Below are 14198 nucleotides of genomic sequence, written 5' to 3'. Positions count from 1 at the left end.
GAATTTGGAGGGAGTGGTCAGGGGCCGCAGGTGCGAGGTGAGTCCCGCATCTGCGATGCGCGCAGATGCGCTGGAGAGATCGCAGGAGCAGTGGAGGACCGCAGAAGCGGACATAGGTCCGCAGGTGCGACCTTTGGATCGCAGAAGCGGGCGATGAGTTTTAAGTGAAAACCGCACCTGCAATGGAATTTCCGCAAATGCGGTTGAAGGTCCACAAAAGCGGTTTGACTGGCAGAAAAAGGGCTAAGTGTGTGGGTTTGATTTCATTCTTCATTTTTGGACTTGAGAGCTCGGAATATAGCGATTGTTCGAGGGATTTTCAGAGAAAGCTTTTGGGTAACGATTCTTAACTCCTTTATGGTTATATTCCACTAATCTATGGTTGATTTCATCATTTAATTTCGGATTTGGATTGAAATTTGGGGAAAGGTTGAGAAAAGTTCTTAGGCCGAATTTTGGGATTTTGATCGAGATTTTGGTATTCGATTTGAGTAATTTTGGTACTAGTGAACTCGTGGTTGATTGGGGGTTCGTATTTTGTAACATTTACCCGATTCCGAGACATGGGCTTGGGTCAACTTTTTGGGACGAATTTTTTGATTCTTTGCTATAGTCATAGATTTATTATTTAAATTAGTTTCTCATAATTTTATTCATGATATATAATTTAATTTGGCTAGATTTGGGCCATTCAGAGTTGGATAATCAAGGAAATGGCATTCTTACTGATTGATTAAGCTTGGTTCGAGATAAGTATCTTTCCTAACTTCGTGTGGGGGGAACTACCCCTTAGGATTTGAGTCTTCTATGCTAATTGTAGTCCGTGTACGCGAAGTGACGAGTACCTGCTCAGACTTATTTGTGAAAAGTTGTCCTTTTAGGGTTCTTAGGTCCTTGTATTCGTTGAGTATGCAGTTGTTCTCGTTGTGATTACGTTATCTTTATTACTAGTTTCACTTCTACCTGATTTAGTAGAATTAATTTCTTCATGATCTGCCCATGTTGCTTATTTGAGTCATATATGCCCTAACCGAAATTGTTATCTTTTCTATGGCCATTTTGTCTTTTCCCTAACTGCTTATCTTCATTTGAAGTTATAATTATTTCTTCTGTAATTGTTCATCCCTAACTAAGGCTATGATTTTCTTTATTCTGCTTTTCCTTAATTGAAGTTATTGTGTCTCTTTCGTACTTGCCCAACCTTAAAATAAGTTTAGATATCCTATATCTTAGTTGACTTATCCTTATTAGAATTAATGACTCGTGATATCTCCCTCGTTGTTGAACTGTACTTTGTGGTACCGTTGTTACATATTATTTTCTCCCTTGTTGAGTTGTTCTTATTATCACTAGCATGCTCCATTATGGCTACTCCTTGTGAATTAGTTCCTCCGTTCCTTTAGGTTCTGGAATTTCTGAGTTGTTTGTCGTACCCTTGTATTAGTGTAGTTGTTGTTGTTGTACTTGTTGTTCTTGCATATTTACTTTGGGACTACGAGGGGGTACCTCGGGAGATCCCCTTGTCTTGCATATTTACTTTTGGGACTACGAGGCGGTACCTCGGGAGATCCTCTATTGAGCATTTACTTTTGGGACTACGAGACGGTATCTTGGGAGTGCACTTTGTTGACATCTCTTTGTTATGGGGTTGCAGGAGGTTTCTACCGTGCTATTGTTACTATTGATATTGCACATGCTATGTGACAAGGCGGGATATATATATGTGGGTTGCGCATGTGGCGATACAAGGTGGAAACATTATTATGCACCTGTGGTGAGACAAGGTGGGAACATTATCATGCACGTGTGGCGAGACAAGACGGGTATTTACTTTACTATTGCACACGTGGTGAGACAAGGTGGGCTATATCAGAGATTGATTTGTGATGATTTGTGATGGCCTGAGGGCATTCTTGTTGTTGATATTTGTGTAGTGGTACAGTTATCTATGTGAGCTTTATCTTGTGAAAGTTGTGATAACGTATTCTACGTATTGTCCGTTATTTTCCTTATGCTCTCTAGCTGGTATGAACTGTGTTAGGATACTTGCACAAGCATACACGTAGTTAAGCACTCTTATCGGATAAGAGGTTTCCTTGATATTGTTGAGTATAGATGCACACCCTTGCTTATTTGCCTTATATATGAGAATGACTCTATTTGGAATGCGAAACGTCAGTGCGGTTATGAGGTGTAATGAGGGCATATGATGCCAAGTGTTAGGGTTTAGGTATTGAGACCCGTGAGTTGTGATTTGTCCGAGGTTCGGTACCTCGAGGAGTTTATTGACTAAAACCCGGTGTGAAAGATGTCGTATTGTTGAGTTGTTACTTGTCCTTTCTTTATCTGTGATTATCAAACTTAGGCTGTGTGTCCGTTCATTCCTCTATGTCATTATTATGGTGTTCCGCTGATAGTTGTTGTTTTCCTTCCTTATTGCAATTACCATATTAATTTCCACTTCGCGTAGTCTTTATGTAGATATCATACTATGTTGTTTCTATACTTATACTTGTTTAGGTTATTTAGTCCAGTAGGTGTTTTGACTATACCTTATCACTACTCCACTGAGGTTAGTCTTGATACTTGCTGGGTACAGCTGTGGTGTACTCATACTACACTTCTGTACGTTTTTGTGCAGATCCAGGTATTTCCAAGTCAGTTGATCATTAGCTAGCTATGCAGAATGTTGCTGTTGAGATTCAAGGCAAACCTGTTGCTGCGTTCGCAGGCTTTGGAGTCACCTTCCTATTTTTTATTCAAATTGTTTTACCTATTTCCAAACAATTGTATTTAGAAATTTGTAGCAATCTCTGTAGAGCTTATGACCTGTACTACCGATTTTGGAAATTTTAAATTTTATAGATATTTCTATTTGAAAAGTTGTTAGATGTTATTTATTATTGTTTTTATTCAGTAAATGTTAGGCTTACATATTCCCTAAGACTAGGTGCTATCAAGATACCGAACAGAGGAGAAATTGGGCCGTGACAAGTTGGTATCAGAGCTCTAGGTTCATAGGTGCTACGGGGCATAAACGAGTTTAGTAGAGTCTTGTGGATTGGTACGGAGACGTCTGTACTTATCTTCGAGAGGCTACAGAACTATTAGGACAATTTCACTTCCTTCATTCCTATCATGCGAGTTCATTGATCTTGAAGTTTGACCTTTTATCATTCCATTCTCTCACAGATGGTGAGGACACAAGCTTCAGTTACTGATGACGTTACCCCCGGAGCAGATGTCGGTAGGGGCAGAGGCAGAGGACGGCGAGGAGCACGTGTCGCAGCTAGGGCACCTACTAGAGCAGCAGTTGAGGAGCCGCTAGTAGTTCCAGTTGGGGGGAAGGTACCGGAGGTGCCTGTTGTTACCCCCGGACTTCAGGAGACCTTAGCACAGTTCCTAAGAATGCTTGGTACATTGGCTCAGGCGGGGTTGATTCCGGTTGCACCATCTATTTCACTGACCAGGGGAGGAGCTTAGACTCCCGCCGCCCACACTCCAAAGAAGCGAGTTCGTGTTGATCAGGTTCCAGGTGCCATAGCGACACAGCTTGTGGTCCCAGTTCAGCCCGTGGTTAGGACAACAACATTTGAGGAAAAACAACTTAGACTTGAGAGGTACAAAAAGTACCGCCCTCCTACCTTCAGTGGATTGGCAACAGACGATGCCCAGGGTTTCCTGGAGGAGTGTCATCGCATTCTTCATACTATGGGTATTGTGGAGACGAGCGGGGTTGCTTTTACTACGTTCTAGCTCAGGGGAGCAGCTTATCAGTGGTGGCGGGCGTATGAGTTGGGTAGCCCGGCCAAGTCAGCTTCACTTACATAGGTTCAGTTTTCAGAAATGTTCCTGAGAGAGTTTGTACGTTAGTCCCTTCGGGATGCATGGCGCACAGAGTTTGAGCAGCTGCATCAGGTAACTATGTCAGTTTCGGAGTATGCCGTTAGATTCAGTGATTTGGCTAGACATGCACCTCCTTTGGTCGCTACAGTTAGAAAGCGTGTCCGTAGATTCATTAAGGGGCTCAGGCATGATATTTGGTTTAGTATGGTCAGGGAGTTAGAGTCGGATGTTTAATTTCCGCATGTGGTAGGGATCACTCGCCGTGTAGAGTGCATGTGGGATCAGGAGAGAGGAGACAAGCGAGGTCAGGAGAGATAGGACAGGGAGGAGAGGAGGCCTCGTAGACCGGAGAGACTACTGGTCCTTATTTTGGAGGCAGGGTACGACATGGTAGAGGTTTTGTGGGTCAACCAGTTCAGTTTGCACTTCAGGCTTTGCATAGTATTTCAGGTGCTCATGGGTCTCAAAGTACCAGTACCACACAATTCCCACAGCCACGTCAGCAGATAGGTGGCTTTGAGTGGGGAGATACCAGCCACAAGGTGAGAGATTGTCCTAGACTCTTGACATGTGTGTCACAATGGAGTATTCAGGCGAGTAGAGGGCGCCCAAGAGGGGAAGGCCCGACCCGTTGATGTGTTTCGTATAGTAGGCTTGAGGCCACTGCGCCAGATGATGTCATACATGTATGCTTTTGATTTGTTTCAGAGAGGCACCATTCGTATTTTGATTCGGTTCTGCTTATCGGGGCGAGTTCCCCTATTTGTTGTCCCACCTATGGGTGAGTTCATGACCCAGTATTATGTTTATGTATTTGCCCCTGTTGGGAGATTCTATGAGTGATAGCCGTGCTTATCATTTTTTTTTACTCATTATTAAGAGTTACGAGGCTAGAAGTAAATTCATGTTGTCTATTATGGCATGTTTGATGTGATTCCTGAGTAATTTGGTTTTGATTTGTGATTTGATACCCTACCGGGGTGAGAGTTCAGTAAGTGTTGTGATTTTATTGGCAGAATTGAGTTAGTGGAAGATTTTAATTGGTATGATGCGTATTCGGCTTGTGATTCAGAGTTGAGGGTGAGACCCTCGCGATTTCATGTGATTTGATATGTCTGAGCCGGGTTGCGTGCCACGATGAAGGTTATATCAGGATTAAATCCTTGTGATTTGTTCATATACTTTGGTTTTTCCTTTTAAATTCATTCGTAGTATAGTACTGATAGATAGTTTTGCCTGTCGGGCTTGTTTGATATTTCTCTTATGTGTTTCTCTTTACATATTCAGTCATTTTCGTTCTGTGCTTCTTGAGTTTTAGCTTACGGGGTGTGTGACCGGTGGTGTTAGTTGTGACTTATTGATTCGAGTGTAGAGTTAAGAGATCTTCATGTTTCTTGCATCGTTGTCAGTGTTGTGGAGTTTTGAAATAGGGTTCTAACGGATATGAGGCTAATTGTCGGTGCTGGTTTTGATTACGGGCAGCTATTGTGATTAGAAATGTTATTATGGGCCTATGTGTGGCGTGTCATGTTGAGTGGTCGTACCTTGTAGTATGTAGGCATGAGTTGTTACAGCTGGTTGAGACTGATACCGGGTATGGATTTAGAATCGGGTCTTTTGGAGATTAATAGAAGGTGAGAATTTTGACTCTAAGGCTTGTCGGTGTTGGTAGAAAGGTTATATTTCAGTTGAGATGGTGTCGTCAGGCTTATGTGGATTGGGGTGACGTGGGGTCACCCGAGAGTATATGTTGGATATGTGCTTTCAGTGATTTGAAGACTTCGAGGCGATTCTTGTCACGTACGAGGACGAACGTTTGTTTAAGAGGGGAAGGATGTAATGACCCGGCCGGTCGTTTTGAGAATTTAAGTCACGATCATTTTCTACATATATGACTTGTCGAGAGGTTTTGTTCGTGGTTTCGGAGTGTTTTGGGACACTTAGTCCCTAAAACGAAATCTTAAGTCTTAGGATTTTGACCGTAGTTGGAACTGTGAGAAGACGACTCCGGAATGGAGTTCCATCAGCTTCGTAAGCTCAGTTGGGTGATTTTGGTCGTATGAGCATGTCCGGAATGTGAATTGGAGGTTTGTAGCTGATTTAGGCTTCAAATAGCGAAAGCCGAATTTTTGGGAAGTTTGACCGATAGTGGATTTTTTGATATCGGAATCCGATTCCGGAAGTTGGAGTAGGTCTGTAGTGTTGAATATGACTTATGTGCAAAATTTGGGGTCAATCAGACAATGTTTGATAGGTATCAGCATCGGTTGTAGAAATTTGAAGTTTCAAGTTCTTTAAATTTGAATCGGAGGATGATTCGTGATTTTGTATTGTTTGATGTGGATTAAGGGCTCGACTAAGTTCGTATGGTATTTTAGGATTGGTTGGTATATTTGGTTAAGGTCCCCGGGGGCCTTGGGTGTATTTCGGATGCTTAACGGAGGAAATATTGGACTTAGGAAATTGTTGAAGTTTGCTGGTTTCTGGTGTTTCGTACCTACGGTGGGGGAACCGCAGGTGCGGGGCTGCACGTGAGGATGATTAAGAGTAGAAGCAAATTTGGAGGGAGTGGTTAGGGGACGCAGGTATGAGGTGCTTTCCGCATCTGCGATGCCCGCTGATGCGCTGGAGAGATCGCAGGAGCGGTGGAGGACCGCAGAAACGGACATAGGTCCACAGGTGCGCACACGTAGGTGCGACCTTTTGATCGCAGAAGCGGGCGATGAGTTTTAAGTGAAAATCGTACATGCGATGAAATTTCTGCAGATGCGGTTGAAGGTCCGCATAAGCAGTTTGACTGGCAGAAAAAGAGCTAAGTGCGAGAGTTTGATTTTATTCTTCATTTTTGGACTTGAGAGCTTGGAATTTGGCGATTGTTTGAGGGATTTTCAAACAAAGCTTTTGGGTAACGATTCTTAACTCCTTTATGGTTATATTCCATTAATCTATGGTTGATTTCATCATTTAATTTCAGATTTGGATTGAAATTTGGGGAAAGGTTGAGAAAGGTTCTTAGGCCGAATTTTGGGATTTTGATCGAGATTTTGGTATTGGATTTGAGTAATTTTGGTACGAGTGAACTCATAGTTGATTGGGTGTTCGTATATTGTGACTTTTACCCGATTCCGAGACACGCGTTCGGATCGACTTTTTGGGCCAAATTTTTGATTCTTTGCTAAAGTGGTAGATTTATTATTTAAATTAGTTTCTCGTAATTTTATTCATGATATGTAATTGTGTTTGGCTAGATTTGAGTTATTCAGAGTCGGATAATCGAGGAAAGGGCATTCTTACTGATTGATTGAGCTTGGTTAGAGGTAAGTATCTTGCCTAACTTCGTGTAGGGGAACTACCCCTTAGGATTTGAGTCTTTTATGCTAATTGTAGTCCGTGTACACGAGGTGACGAGTATGTGCTCGGACTTATTTGTGGAAAGTTGGCCTTTTAGGGTTCTTAGATTCTTGTATTTGCTAAGTATGCAGTTGTTCTCGTTATAATTACGTTTCTTAATTACTAGTTTCACTTCTACCTGCTTTAATTAGAATTAACTGCTTCATGATCCGCCCTTGTTTCTTATTTGAGTCATATGTGCCCTAACCGAAATTGTTATCTCTTCTATCGCCATGTTGTCTTTTCCCTAACTGCTTATCTTCATTTGAAGTTATAATTATTTCTTCTGTAATTGTTCATCCCTAACTAAGGCTATGATTTTCTTTATTCTGCTTTTCCTTAATTGAAGTTATTGTGTCTCTTTTGTACTTGCCCAACCTTAAAAGAAGTTTAGATATCCTATATCTTAGTTGACTTATCCTTATTGGAATTAATGACTCGTGATATGTCCCTTGTTGTTGAACTGTACTTTGTGGGACCGTTGTTACATATGATTTTCTCCCTTGTCGAGCTGTTCTTATTATGACTAGCATTCTCTATTGTGGCTACTCCTTGTGAATTAGTTCCTCCGTTCCTTTGAGTTCTGGAATTTCTGAATTGATTTATTTGTCGTACCCTTGTATTAGTGTTATTGTTGTTGTTGTACTTGTTGGTCTTGCGTATTTGCTTTGGGACTACGGGGCGGTACCTCGGGAGATCCCCTTGTCTTACATATTTACTTTGGGACTACGAGGCGGTACCTCAAGAGATCCCCCTGTCTTGCATATTTACTTTTCGGACTACGAGACGGTACCTCGGGAGATCCCCTGTTGAGCATTTACTTTTGGGACTACGAGACGGTATATCGGGAGAGTGCCCTTTGTTGACATCTCTTTATTATGGGGTTGCACAAAGTTTCTGCCGTGCTATTGTTACTATTGATATAGCACATGCGTGTATATATATATATATATATATATATGTGTGTGTGTGTCTGGGGGTTGCGCATATGGCGAGACAAGGTGGGAACATTATTATGTATGTGTGGCGAGACAAGGTGGGAACATTATTGTGCATGTGTGGCAAGACAAGGCAGGTATTTACTTTACTATTGTACACGTGGCGAGACAAGGTGGGCTATGTCAGGGATTGATTTGTGATGGCCTGGGGGCATTCTTGTTGTTGATATTTGTGTAGTGGTACACTTATCTGTGTGAGCTTTATCTTGTGAAAGTTGTGAGAAAATATTCTACGTGATGTCTGTTGTTTTCCTTATGCTCACTAGCTGGTATGAACTATGTTAGGACACTTGCACAAGCATACACGTAGTTAAGCACTCTTATGGGAAAGAGGTTGCATTGATATTGTTGAGTATAGATGCACACCCTTGCTTACTTGCCTTCTATGTGAGAATGGCTCTATTTGGCACTCTAGTCGTCAGTGCGGTTATGAGGTGTAATGAGGGCACAAGATGCCAAGTATTTCGGTTCAGGTATTGAGACCCGTGAGTTGTGATTTGTCTGAGGTTCGGTACCTCATGGAGTTTATTGATTAAAACCTGGTGTGAAAGTTGTCGTATTGTTGAGTTGTTACTTGTCCTTTCTTTATCTGTGATTATTAGACTTAGGATGTGTTTCCGTTCATTCTTCTATGTCATTATTATGGTGTTCTGCTGATAGTTGTTGTTTTCCTTCCTTATTGCAATTACCGTATTAATTGCCACTTCGCGCAGTCTTTATGTAGATATCATACTCTGTTGTTTCTATACTTATACTTGTTCAGGTTATTTAGTCCAGTAGGTGTCTTGATTGTACCTCGTCACTACTCCACTGAGGTTAGTCTTGATACTTGCTGGGTACCGCCGTGGTGTACTCATACTACACTTCTGTATATTTTTGTGCAGATCCAGGTATTTCAAAGTCAGTTGATCATTAGCTAGCTGTGCGAATTGTTGTTGTGGAGACTCAAGGTAAACCTGTTGCTGTGTTCGCATGCTTTGGAGTCACCCTCCTATTTTGTATTCACACTATTTTACCTATTTCCAAACAGTTGTATTAAGAAATTTGTAGCAATCTATGTATAGCTTATGACTTGTACTACCGGTTTTAAAAATTATAAATTTTATAGAGATTACTATTTCAAAAGCTGTTAGATGTTATTTATTATTGTTGTTATTCAGTAAATGTTAGGCTTACCTAGTCCCTAAGACTAGGTGCCATCGCGATACCCAACGGAGGCGAAATTGGGTCGTGACAACAGCACTTTCCAACATAAAAGGGTAGGCATGCTCTTAAGTTCAACATTTAAGATTTCATAGAAATTTCACTGAAACAGAAAATAATGTTTTTTCGAAATTTCCAAAATAGTGATATATGACAGCTGAAATGTAGAAAATAATGAAATCAATGCATCCTCGCAGTATAACAATCACTCAGTCCTCCCATTCACTCTAACCTCACAGTCACTCTTTCCTCATAGTCGCTCATTCCTCACAGTCACTCATTACTCACTAGGGTGTGTACAGACTCCGGAGGGGCTCCTTCATCCCAAGCGCTATATCAAGCCAATCATGGCATATAACAATGAAACATGTTGAGGCATGCAACCCAATCCAATAACTATCCTCACAATTAGGCCATCGGCCTTACTCAGTCATCATCCTCTCCAGTCTCCCGGGCTCAAGATGTGATGCAAATCAACCCAAAATGATAATATGATGCATCAATAAAGAGCAACAGAGACTGAGATATGATATGAAATGAATGAATATGACTGAGTGTGAAATTACAATTTGAACATATAATTCAACCACAGAAATGACCCCAGTAGGTACCAATAATAACAAAATATGTCTAAGCATGGTTTTTAATACGAGTCTCATCTCAATTTTCTCTGACACGTAGCGAATGTACGGATATCACAGATTATTCAACTATAGAGTTCCATCCATTTTGACCAAGTCACAATTTCTACGGTGCACGCCCGCATGCCCGTCACCTAGCATGTACGTCACCTCAAAACCAATCACATAACACATAATCTAGAGTTTCATACCCTCAGGACCAAATTTAGAACTGTTACTTACCTCAAACTGTGTAATTCTTTATTCCTCTATGCCATTGCCACAAGAATTGGTCTCCGAAAGCCTTGTATATAGCCATAATTAATTCGATTCTGTCAATATCAATTATTGTAATTAATTCCATAAGGAAATACTAATTTTTCCAATTAAAATCCACAATTAACTAAAAGATCGCCCGTGGGGCCTACGTCTCGGAACCCGACAAAATTTACAAAATATGAACGTCCATCCAACATCGAGCCCAACCATTATATTTCACCAAATTCCGATATCAACTCGACCTCACATCTTCAATTAAAGTCTTTGAAGATTTCTACCATTTTCAACCCAATCTATACCGATTTGAACTCAACAATCTTTCTATAAACCTTATTGATACGCATAAATAATACTCTTACACCCAAGAATCATACTCTTAATCACCCATTTTTACCCAAACTCGAAATTGAAGACTAGGGGTTAGAACCTTACCTTTTGGGTGAAGATCTTGTGATATTTTCTTGTTGGATTTCAAAGCTTGAACAAGATCTTGATGAACAAAGCACTTGAACTTCTTCCTCTCTCTAGAACACTCTCCCTTCTCTCTAAAAATGTCAGATTTTTACTCCAAAATGAGCTTTAAGGGCTATAAATCGAAGTTGGGTCGGGTTATAAAAACTCAAAAATGAAACTCCGGACAGGATATGCGGTCCGCATATCGGCTGTATAATTGGTCTCCAGAACTGGGAAAAACCTGCCTGGGTTTGCGGTCACTATGCGGCCCACAGACCTGTTCTGCGGTTGCATAATGAACTGCAGAACAGTTCTGTGGTCGCATAGTCGACCTCAGAATGGCATCCAAAATGGCCCCTTACCTGCCTCACTCTGCGGCCATTATGCGGTCCGTAAAGTGATTCTGCGGTCGCATAATTGACAGCAGAAACACATTTTTATAACCTTTGTACTAATTGATCTACCTCGGCACCATAAAACCTTAATTTCCTAAGCAAAAATTCTCCGGAGTTGTTACACATAAGTCAAGATTTGATCAACCTTTTCAACATAAATTCTAAACCTTGGAACTAAGTATTCCAAATCATTCCAAAACCTCACCGGACCAGAACCAATTACCCCCGGCAAGTCACATAACAAATGTAAAGCATAAATTGAGCAGTAAATGGGGGAAAGGAGTTATAATACTCAAAATGACCAGCATCGGTCGTTACAAAAATTCAATTCAATTATTTTTTAAATTTATCATATGAGTAAAATTATTTTTCAAGTTAAGAAAAATCTTAGAGTACATAAATTTATTCCATAAAAAGAGCGTTAGATATTAAAACAATTAGAACACGAAGTAAAAAATGTTATTATAGTATTAAGAATCAAACAACCACACAAGTGTATGTTGAAGTAAAATCAAAGCTAAATCCCGAACAAGCTTTCAAGACTATGTAATAAAGAGTCGACTCTTATAGCGAGATTATCCTTTGTAGCTGCCTCCAGCGGAATCGAAATAATATTTTTATGTCATGCATTACATGAAAATGTCAAATCAGGAGGCATGATACTGTTAGCAATAATAAAAAATGGTGTACCAGAAATGATTTTATTATGAGGCCACTAACTTTAGATTTGATATACCTCGTCAAACAACTGAAATATAATGACCTGACCGGTCATTTACGCTCCTTTCAATTATTTGAATTCTTGAATAGCTTCATACGATGTATTATGACTTGTGTGAATTGTCAGATTGCATTTTTCAGATTTTTCAGAATTAGTTCGAAAGAATGAATTTTCATATTTGAAGCTTTGAGTTGGAAGAGTTGACCAAGTTTGAGTTATAGTATTCCACCTCGAATTGGAGTTTTGATGAATCCAATAGCTTCGTATGTTGATTTTGGACTTACGAGTGTGTCCGAAAAATTATTTGGAAGTCCGTAGTTGAATTTGGCTTAAAATGGCTAAAATAGAAAGTTAAGTTTGGAAGTCTGACCGGTGAGTTGACTTTTTGATATCAGGATCGGAATCCAATTCTGAAAATTGGAGTATGTTATATCATTTATGACTTGTGTGCAAAATTTGAGGTCAATCGGACTTGATTTGACAGGTTTCGACATTGAATGTAGAAGATAGAAATTGTTAGTTTTCATTAGGCTTGAATTGGAGTGCGATTTATGTTTTTGATGTTGTTTGATGTGATTTGAGGGCTTGACTAAGTTCGTATGACGTTTTAGGACTTGTTGGAATATTAGGACGGGGTCCCGAGCGGCTTGGGTGTGTTTCGGGGTGAGTTTTGAGCGAGACTAGCCATTTCGGTACTCTGATATTGTTCTGGAACTTTGGAAGTGCGGGGGGCACATTTTGGAGTGCTGAGGCAGAGGAAAAGTGCGGAGCGCAAAGGAAAAGAGCAGACCCATAGGAAAAGTGCGGACCGCAGATGTCACGACCAAAAATCCCACCACAGGCGTCGCGATGGCACATAGTCTCTAAGACTAAGTAAGCCGATTATAATAACAATTCAAGCCATTTTTTTATTCAATATAAGTATCAACACTAACAGCGGAAATATTCAACAAACAACCTCCCAAGACTGGTAATATTGAGTCACGAACTCTAACTGAATACATGGAATAATCTCGAGGACCGAATGTACAATATTATTCGGATAAGAAATTAACAGTACAATAAAAATGGAAAGACTCCAAGGGACTGCGACAACCAAGCAGCTCTACCTTGAATACTTGCGATCATACTTTAACTCTGTCCGAGTCCAATATATCCAATACCTGGCTTTGCACAAAAAAAATATGCAGAAGTGTAGTATGAGTACAGCACAGTCGGTACCCAGTAAGTATCAAGACTAACCTCAGTGGACTAGAGACGAGGTTCAGTCAAAACACTCATTAGTCTAATAACCTCTTCAATATAGTATACAAAAATAATATGAAACAAATAACAATGATGGAAACACTAATCAACCAGTGGTATACACAGCAGGGCAACAAGAACACTATTAATATTACTCAACAAATAATTAATACAAGTACAACCAATTAATCAAGTCCTTCAAATATAAATCTTTTGCCTATATGCTTTTCAAATATTAATCTTCAAGATATAATACATTCCAATAAATATATTTCGAATATACTCCCTTCAAGTAAATATCTTTCAAATATAATTCTTTCAAATAAATCTCTTTCAAATATAATTCTTTTTCAAATAAATATCACCATGTGACACCACATTTAACTTTTCTGATGTGAGAAATATATTCAATATATCACATCATATGGCATAGCAATACCTTCGTGCACTTGTCTCATTCTCATCCAATGTATATATGTAGATCAAATCAATTGGCAAGGCAACACCCTTCGTGCATTTATCTCTTTCTCACCATGCATACATATAACAATACCAACTAGGTGGAAGAAATGCCAATAACAATAAAAGAAATAAAGTGGGAGGCACACAGGAAGCAACAACGACTACAAGTCACATAGAAAACATAGGTACATAATAATATCTCAAGATAAAGGCCTGAATGAACACACAACAAAACGATATCACAATATAATGTATGTCTCTTATCCTCGCATGCATGGAAACACCCTTCGTGCCATGAACATATAATAATATAAAAATAATGGCACGACATCACCCATCGTGCTTTTACTCTCATCCTCACCTGATAATATAAATGAAATGGCACAACATCACCCTCCGTGCTTTACAATCTCAATGGCACGACATCACCCTTCGTGATTTACACTTTCAAATGGCACGGCATCATCCTTTGTGCTTTACACTCTCCCTCACATGATAATTTATATGAAATGGCACGGCATCACCCTTCGTGCTTTACACTCTTCCTTACCAAGCACATGTATATCATTAACAAGCAAGATATGAA

This window comes from Nicotiana tabacum, chromosome 14, assembly GCF_000715075.1.
Source record: "Nicotiana tabacum cultivar K326 chromosome 14, ASM71507v2, whole genome shotgun sequence".
Lineage (NCBI taxonomy): Eukaryota > Viridiplantae > Streptophyta > Magnoliopsida > Solanales > Solanaceae > Nicotiana > Nicotiana tabacum.
The sequence above is the reverse complement of the archived record's forward strand: the minus strand, read 5'-3'. Positions refer to the sequence as shown.